This window comes from Arachis hypogaea, chromosome 13 (assembly GCF_003086295.3).
Source record: "Arachis hypogaea cultivar Tifrunner chromosome 13, arahy.Tifrunner.gnm2.J5K5, whole genome shotgun sequence".
NCBI classification, from domain to species: domain Eukaryota; kingdom Viridiplantae; phylum Streptophyta; class Magnoliopsida; order Fabales; family Fabaceae; genus Arachis; species Arachis hypogaea.
In genome coordinates, this window is record NC_092048.1 from 33,622,012 (window position 1) to 33,631,824 (window position 9,813).

At 39.5% G+C, this 9,813-nt stretch overlaps 1 long non-coding RNA gene across 1 annotated transcript; it reads right to left on the reverse strand.

The window, feature by feature from the left end:
* Positions 1 to 7,786: 7,786 nt before the first annotated feature.
* Positions 7,787 to 8,811, reverse strand: LOC140178131 (uncharacterized). Its single transcript, XR_011870376.1, has 2 exons — positions 8,372 to 8,811; positions 7,787 to 8,289 (listed from the first exon to the last, which is right to left on the reverse strand). It is a non-coding gene; the product is annotated as an uncharacterized lncRNA (long non-coding RNA).
* Positions 8,812 to 9,813: the final 1,002 nt, after the last annotated feature.

Below are 9,813 nucleotides of genomic sequence, written 5' to 3' on the forward strand. Positions count from 1 at the left end.
ATAGTTAAGGTCTCGGAGATGTTTATCTTTCCGGATTAAAACTTCTTGCTAACTATTTTAATAATGAATGATTCATTCTATGACAAACTGTAAGTGATTAAACCTTAATTCCTTAGACAATTTAATCTCCTCTGATCCTCATCAAACGCCACTTTCGTGGTCATTCAATTCGAATTAGAGGGTGAAATTCAAAAATCTAGTTTATACCACAAAGGCGCTAATCACCCCAGATCCCGGCTGAACAGATGTTCCCATGTCCCCAACGAGTTGTGGATTAGTCGTCTAGGAGGTGTGTTCTCAAGCTATAGTTCAAGATACCTCTTCTGAGTCTCACAGAACTCATGTAGAAAAACGATCATATTTCCGTTCCACCCAATTTCATTAGATTAAGAACGAAAACATATCTTAGAATTGAATCAAACATATATTAAAATAGAAAAGTAATAATATTAATCCATAGAAATAAACAGAACTCCTAACCTTAACCAAAGAGTTTTGTTGCTCATAACTTACAGAGAAAACAGGATTCTGAAAAGTGCGGAAGGAAGAAGATCTGATGCTAAACCTAGGTGATCTCCTCCTTTAAATACTAACCTAATAATAAATGCTAAACCTAAAATATATTATTTTTAATATAAAAATTACAAAAAGATAAAATAAGATAAACTAATAAGTTCTAAAATCCACTTAGAGGCCCAATAGGTGTGAGCTTCTGACTGCATGCTGGCGTTCAGTGCCAGGATTGGGCGTTGAACGCCAGAGAGGGAGAGCACATTCTAACTTCACGCCCCCTGCTGACATTGAACGCCAGGTTGGGCGTTCAGTGCCCAGGGGAGAGCTGCCAACATTTTCCTTTCTTGCTTCAGACTTCTCCAAACTACTTCGAATTTTACCTAAAACCATAAAAATACAAGAAAAATTCAAAGTAGCATCCAAAGGTGAATTTTGCACTAAAATTAAGTAAAAGTAAATAAAATCTAACTAAAAACAATATGAAAATAACTAGAAAAGGGTATAAGATGCTCACGCATCACAATACCAAACTTAAACTGTTGCTTATCTTCAAGCAACCAAAAGCAATACAGGACCAAGGAAGAGAAAACACACAAGATTAGAGTTGTCATTTATGCTCAGATCTAATTATTGAATAGAGCTATTAACACTCTATTTCTTTATAGCTTTGACATCTCATTATACTTTGAAACTTAGAAATATTGGTGTCTCTTAGAACTAGAACTCGGATGATATTATTGATTCTCTTCTTTAGGTTCTTGTTGATTCTTGAACACAGCTTTTATTTCTTTTTGGTTCTTTGCACCTTTGAGCCTAGCCGTGACTCTAAGTGTTTTGTTTTTAAGTTTAACTTGATATATAAACACCACAAGCACTTAACTGGGGGAACCTTTTGGGTTCGACTTTTTCTTTGCTTTTATTCCTATACAATGGTGCTCAGAACCTTAGGCGTACTCTTTAACAGCAATAGGTCACGACTTTAAGTTTTCAGTCTCAAGGTTTACTTGACACTTTCACACCACAAGCATATAGTTAGGGAAAACCACTCTTTTGAGCTTTTAGATCAGTTTTGACCCTCCTAACCATTGATGCTTAAAGCCTTAGACCTTTTTCTTTTGATTTTTCTTTTCTTTTCAATTCTTTTTGCTGTTTCTTTTACTTCAAGAATCGATCTTTTTCTTATTTCAGAGAATCAATAATATTTTTCTAAATTCCTGTTCCTCAAGAACCAATACACTCAACTTCAATATCAAATATGCAGAGTTAATTCATACATTCACAAAATGGATATAAGGCCACCACATCAAAGTAATCAGAATTACTCATAATATAACTCAAGATCTTATGCATTTTACTACTTCTTTTTCAATAGATTTTTCTTTTTAAGCTTGATGTGGAATACATAAGACATCTTTAAATAAAACGAAAAATAAACTACTACTAGAAAGCAAAAAAATCCTAAGAGTGATCATGCAACTAGAATAGAAAATAATAACATAATGAAATACTAGGAAAACAGCAATAAAGATAGGGAGAGTGAAACTAGACCACCTCAGTGATGGCGGCTACTACTCCCTCCGGGGAATCCTCTGGAGTATTTAAGCTTCTCAATATCATGCCCTTGCCTCCTGTGCTCCTCCATCAATCTCTTTTGATCTTCCATCATCTGATGGAGGAGGACAGACTGGTCCTGATACTCCAGCCTCAACTGATCAACTGATGATGTCAACTCCCCTAGAGATATTGTTAACTGATCCCAGTAGTCACGGGGAGGAATTACATACCTTGAGACATCTCTGAAATATCCTGTGGAGGTGGTGGAACTAGCTCTTGCTACGGTCCTTGTCAATCAGGGTGTCTCCCTAGCGTGCTCCATACCCTTTCTTGTGATCGGTCTCTCCTTGTCAATCAGGGTGTCTCCCTCTATGTGAGCTCCAGCTGCTGCACATAAGCAGTAAATGAGATGAGGAAATGCTAGCCTTGCTTGAGTGGAGGGCTTGTTAGCTACTTTGTACAACTCCTGTGGGATCACCTCATGTACCTCCACCTCATTGCTGAGCATAATGCAGTGGATCATCACTGCTCACTCGACTGTAACCTTAGAGTGGTTACTTGTATGGATGGTCAAACGTTGGATAACTCCAACCATCCCCTAGCCACTGGCTTAAGGTCAAGCCTACCTAGTTGGTAAGGCCGGCCTTGAGCATCCTTCCTCCACTGAGCTCCAGGTACGCAGATGTCAGCAAGAACTTGATCCATCCTTTGGTCAGTGTTGACCCTTCGAGTGTATGAATGAGGGTCATTTTGTGGCTCTGGCAACTGTAACGCCACATTCACACTCTCGGAGTTGAAATCTATGATGTGCCTTCTGAACATGGTGCGCCAATTCTTCGGCTCCGGGTTCACGCTTGTATCATGCTTCTTTGTGACCCAGGTGTTGGCATAGAATTCCTGCACCATCAACACTCCAGCCTCAGAAACGGGGTTGGCCAGAATTTCCCAATCCCGTCTTAGAATCTGATATAGGATCTCTGAGTACTCATTATCCTTCAGCTTAAAGGGGACCTCGGGAATCACCTTCTTCTTCCTCACCACGTCATAGAAATGGTCTTGATGGGCCTTAGTGAGGAATCTTGTGATCTCCTATGGCTCAGAAGCGGAAGTGGGGGCTTTCCCTTTTCTTTTCCTTGAGGACTCTCCGGTTTTCGGTGCCATGGAGATAAGAATTAAGGAGCAAAAAACGGAGAGCTTCCAATACCAAACTTAAAAATTTGCTCGTCCCCGAGCAAAAAGAAATAAAAGAAAAGGAAAAGTAAAGAAAATAGAAGAAATAGATAGAGGGGACAGGGATATAGGCTTCAGCCTTTGGGTGAAAGAAAGGGAAAAATGAAAGAAAGGGAATGTGTATGGTGAAGAGTAAGTAAGAGGGGAAAAGTAGTGAATGGTATGGTAAAAGTGGATGAAGTGAGGGGTATTTATAGGAGGGGGTGGAGGTTGGTTCGGTCATGGGGAGGGAAAATGGGGGGAGGGGGAATAAAATTTGAATTTGAATAAGGTTGGTGGGAAGAAAGATAGATGGGATTGATGAGAGTTAATTGGGTAGAGTGAAAGGTGGGGTGAGGGAATCAAGAAAAGTGATGGGTGATGGGATGGATGAATGTGGATGGAAAAGTGGGTGAAAGAGGAGAGAGAAGGGGTAAGAGTGAGTTAATGGTGGAGTGGTTGGTGGTTGGGTTTTATCCATTGGCCAAAGACTCCAACATTCGAATTTGCCCATTCTGCCTCCTCCCTGGGCGTTCAGCACCAGGTTGGCGTTGAACGCCAGAGGGGGATCCTCCTCTTTTCTAGCATTTAACGCCATGAATGGGCGTTGAACGCCCTAAGGGGATAAAAAATTGGCTTGGAACCACTCCCTTTTGGACGTTTAACATCCACCTTCCCTCCCCCCTCTGGCACTGATTTGTCCTGCTGTACTTTTCTGTTTCTATTCTAAGTGCTACACATGATCACAAACGTTAGAAAAATGAGGAAAACTATGAAAATAAATAGCAAATAACTTAATATGAAATCAAACTTAAATAAAGTAAAATAGACAAAAAGAAGTGAAATTAAGCTATAGGATACGTATGGTTGGGTTGCCTCCCAACAAGTGCTTCTTTACTGTCATTAGCTTGACGGACAGCTCATTTACGGAAGTTCATAAGTGTTCAGATCTTCACCCTTCATTGTGAACTTCCTTCCTGTGCTCTCGTAAATCAGTTCAACATGCTCCAGAGGTAGGATCTGGTTCACAGTGTGTGGTATGACTGGACTTCTTGTGAAGACTACTCTCATGCCAGATGAGAAGTCTTCGATGGAAATCTTCTTGTTCCTCCAACCTTTGGGTACTTTTTTCTTGGTGCCTCCTTTCTCAATGGTGGGTGGTGAATGTCCAACACCAAACTTAAGTTTGATGTCAGGAGGCTTTGTATGGCTTTCCACTGAGAGAGACGGTTGAAACACTAAGTGTTGTATGCTAGTACCTCCTCCTTTGTCTGAGAGAGATTAAGGATTGGGCATCTTAAACATTACATGGTCCTCCCATAGCCTCAAAACTAACTCTCCTTTTTCGACATCAATCAAGGCCTTCCTAGTGGCTAGGAAGGGTCTCCCTAGGATGATGGAGTCGTTCTTATCCTCTTCAGTGTCAAGTATCACGAAGTTTGCAGGAAGGTAAAGGTCTTCAACCTTTACAAGAACGTTCTCCACCATTTCATATGCCCTCTTTAGGGACTTGTCTACCATCTATAGTGAGATCATTGTAGGCTGCATCTCTTGAATCCCCAGCTTCTTCATTATAGAGAGAGGCATAAGATTTATGCTTGATCTAAGGTCGCATAATGCCTTTTCAAATGTAATGGTCCCTATAGTGCAGGGAATCAGGAAGCTTCCAGGATCTGGCAATTTCTGTGATAACTTCTTTTGCACTAAGGCATTGCACTCCTTGGTTAGCACCACAGTTTCATCTCTCCTCAGGGTCTTCTTTTCAGATATTGTGTTTTTCAAATAGGCCATATAAAGGGGGTTTCTTCTCTAACACCTCAGTAAAAGAAATATTGACTTGTAACTTCTTGAAGACTACCAAGAACTGAGCAAGTTGCTCATCATTGATCTCCTATTGCACGTTCAGAAGGTTGTAATTCAGGCTCCTCCATCTCTATAGGGGCATGTACAAGTGCACTCCTAGTCTCTTCTTAAACCTTGTTCTCCTTCAAATCTTCAGCAGCATGCTCTTCCTTGGTTTTGGCCTCTTTGTCCATAGTGAGGACCTTGCACTCTTCCTTTGAATTTACCTCTGTGTTGCTTGGAAGAGTGTTGGGAGGTTTCTCAGGTATCCGGCTGCTCAGCTGACCCACTTGTATCTCTAAGTTTCGAATGGAAGATCGAGTCTCTTGCATAAAGCTATGAGTAGTCTTGGAGATGTTAGAAACTATTGTGCCCAAGTCAGAGAGGCTTTGGGTAGGCGTTTCCATCTACTGTTGAGAGGGTTGGAACTGTCTGTTGTTGAACCTATTTTGATTGGTTCCATCCTGATTGTTGAAGCCTTGTTGCGGCCTCTACTGATCTTTCCACCCAAAGTTAAGGTGATTCCTCCATCCCCGATTAAAAGTATTTGCATAGGGATCATTGTTGGGATTTCTGGAGGAATTTCTCATGTAATTTACTAGGGGTGTAAGTTACCGAACCAGACCAAAATTTATCGCAAAACCGAACCGAAATTTACAAACCGAATAAAAAACCAAAAAATCAAATTTTTTTAATTAAACCGATCAGTTCGACTCAGTTTTTGGTTGGCTTAGCAAAAACCGAACTGAACCGAATAATGGATTCAGAAATACTCATTTTTACAAGTTTTTCCTTTAACCTAATAACCAAACCCCCAAATCCCTAACTTACCACTCACCACTTAGCGCAGCCACACACAACTCCTAACACAAAGCTTCAGTAAACTCACTTCCCTCTTTCTCCTCCATGCCTGAGACTCTGAGAGAATGAGAGCCTGAGAGAGCCAGTGAGCTAGAGAGCTGCCGCCTTCCTTCAGAGTTCAATCGCAAGTCGTCCATCGTGACCATGAAGGACGTCGTCGATATTCGTCTGAGCCGTTCTTCTCTGATTCCGAGCCCTCTCCTGCAACTCAATGTCTTCTTTTGAGGTTAGTAACTTGGTTTTTTTCACAATTTGTTGCAATTTATGAGATGTTCTTGTTGCTGGTCTATTCTTGTTGCTTTCATAAAAATTCATTGTCACAAGGTTGTTCATGCATGTCTGTTGGTACTTGGTAGGAATTTAGCAACAAAATCCAATCTTTGTGATAAGATTTGCCACTCACATACATACATACATCATGGAGAAATTTTCATTCTACTGCTAAAAGCACGTGTTGCATTTTCTATACATGTTTTTATTTTATTTTATTTTATTTTGTTTCGTATCTTATGGTGAATGAATGTGTCTTTTTGGCATCCTGGAAGCTGATCTCACAAATAATTTTATTTATGCCAAAAATATTATATACCAAAAGGTCTTGAAATGTATTGAAATTGAGAACAAGTTAGAGATAATTTATGCCAAAAATATTATATGTCAAAAAGAATATTTAAGAATCGAGTATTTACCCAAATTGGTCCCCAAGAAATTTTGAAGTGGACGTTTTGGTCCCCAACAAAATTTAATTATGTAATTAGTCCTCAACTTTTGTAAACGTCCGTCATTTTAGTCCTTCTGTTAGTTTCCTCCATGAAATTTTAACGGTGGAGTCCAACGTGTCATGTTAAGGTGTTGAGTCAGCTGTTAAACGCCACGTGGGATGAAAGACAAAATAGTCCCTAGAAATACAACTACAAATTTGTTCTTGTATGATGCCCTAAATCCTAAAACAATGGTGTGAAGGTCATAATCATCCTCGTGTGCTACTCTGAAAACGTGTAACCATGGCAAGTGGAAAGAATTCAGCAAGTTTTTATCGTCAACGAGTTATTAGAGGTAGCGGAGATGGTAGTGCTAGCAGTGCTTCAGGTGGCCCCAAATTTGGAATTGCAAGAGGGGAGAATCCAAGATGCCACTGTGGAGCTTATGCCATTGTTGTGGAATTTGGAACAGATAAGAACCCAAGAAGACCTTTCTTTGGTTGTCCTTATTATAGGGTAAGAAACATTGGGTATGGTATCTTCTTTATGCATTGTAAAATTCATGGGTTAACTCTGATTTTGTGCATTTTCCCCTTCAATGTAGGAGAATCTTTCACACTGTGAATTTTTTATATGGTTTGACAAAGTTTTTTCCCATGAAATGCAAGATAACCAGCATAATGTTGTACTGGAAGAGAGGGTGAAGAAGTTGAAAGATTTGGTAGATGAATTAGAGAAGAAGACTAAGAATATAAGTAAAAGGAGGGAGTGGAGCAGTCATTGGAAAAATGTGTTCTTTTTCATGCTAGGTTTTTTGGTTTGTATTTTTTTAGGAAAGATATAGTTAGGTAGTAAAAGAAGGGAATTAAGTGCTTATTATGTATGGATATATTGTAATTGAATAATTGATCAAAGTGTAATTGCTAATATTATAGTCTGTCAGAATTGTGTAATGAAATTTCCTTTGCCAAATATTAGAATCATATGCATTCACAAAACTAATGTTTCAAAAACTTGATTTAATACAAATCACATCACTCATAATTATCATAATAGTCTAATAACCATAATTTCGTATATTTGAAATCAAACATCAAAGTTCTGAATATTCCAACAAAAAACTTACTCCTAGCTAGTTTATATCTGTTGCTAGCATCAAAGATACATTCCAAAAGCATAGCTCAAAGTTGCATAAATGCACTACATAACCATAATCTGTTACAAAAGGGTCTTAATAAACTAAACAACATAACTACAATCAGCATGATATCATAGAGCAATATCATTTCTTCTTTTGGAGGTTGAGTCCTGGTGTAGGCATGAACTTGAATACTCTGGCAACAGTTCCAGAGCTTGTAACAGCAACTGTTTCTGGAGAGATTATTGGTATCTGATTCGGATGGAGTGACCTAGGCACTAGAGCAAATGGGGCTGTAGGTGGAGGAGTTAAAGTTGGTGGAGGTAAAGGTCTTAGAGCCGAAACAAGCTTCATAGGAGGTGTTGGGGCAGTGACCGGAGCTACATGAGGTCTCAGAATTTGTTGTTTGGGTCTTGGAGGCCTAAAACTTGTTGTTGATGCAACTTGGTTGGATGAGTTAGTAGTTTGCTCCTAACACAAGACGAAGTAACAAGACAAGTAAGTACATGAATGGCATACAAAGCATCGAATATAATCCAATTTAGAAAGGTACCTGTGGCTGTGGTTGAGGGGCTGATAGGGTTACTTGTACTTCTTCCTGTGACCCTGCTGCAATGGTGGATCCATTTCCATTACCCTTTTTTTACCTTTATTCTTTGGTGGGGGTTTAGGCCTTGGTGGTCCCTTGCATGTTTTTGCATTGTGGCCAGATTCGCCACATTTTTTACAGGTAACCTTGAATGTTCGTCGTCCTTTTGTTCCATCACGCGCATCTTCAACAGGGTCCGCCTTCCTTTTTTTCTTCGTGGGGCGGCCTGCAGGTCTCCTAATGATGGGTGGCTCTGGAGATAGTAGTCCAGTCTTTACCCAATACTCTTCTGAGTTGACAGGTTTCATGACATGCTCATAGGTTGCTCTAAATGCATCCATCTTCAGCCAATGATGCACATATAGTTCAGGCCTATCACACCTCTTTTGAATAGCTGCTAATGCATGAACGCATGGTATTCCTACAAAAGAATTAACTAGCGTTGACTTCAATACAGCAGAATGCATATCTTAAACTCATGTAAGTCAAACACAACATGTTATGACTACCTGTCAGTTGCCACATATTGCAGGTATAAGTATGCCTTCCAAGATTAACACCAACCTTCTTTGAATGTGTCTGCACCTCAAACACGTTACGATCATTGTCACCAGTCCATTGAGCCGTCCAGAATTTAGTATCCTTCATAAGGTCCTCCAATTTCCTTTGCTGAACTGGTGCCAGTACTCCAGTGTAGGTGCTTAGAATCTTCTTGTGTTTTTCCATTCTCCTCATCAAGTAACAACGAAGCTCCTCCAACATGGTGAGAATAGGCTTTCTCCTATAGTGGTTAATTTTGGCATTCCAGACCTCACTCATGTTGTTGGTCACGTTGTCAAGTTTTGGCCAATGACTAAAATAAGATTTGGTCCAGCAAGAGGGTTGAAACTTTGCAAGATATGCCCATGCTTCTTCGTTCATCCTCTTTAGCCTCTGCATATGATGTTGGAACTCTACATCTATACTACTCTTTGCACATGTCCACACCATATTTTTTAGTTGTTTGTCCTTGAACCTCCCAATAAAATTCTTCCAAATGTGTCTTACACAATTCCTGTGGTGTGCATTCGGCATCACCTCATGCAAAGCAGGCAGTAAACCCTGAAGAAGGCATCAAAATGAACAAACACATATACAGACTTTTTTAATAAAATCATAGATCAGACAGTAAGATCCCCAAAAAATTTATTTATCAGACAAATAAGCCCCTAAGTAAATTATTTATCAGACAGATTGGTCCTTAGTAATATAATTTGACATTCATCTAGACCCTTTCATCCACCCGAAACCTTATTAGAACACTATTTCATATTAACTTCACCTCAATTCAATTCAAATATAATGACATCAATTTAAATTTAATTACTACAAATAGTACAATTCAAATAAAAGACAAGAGCATAAGA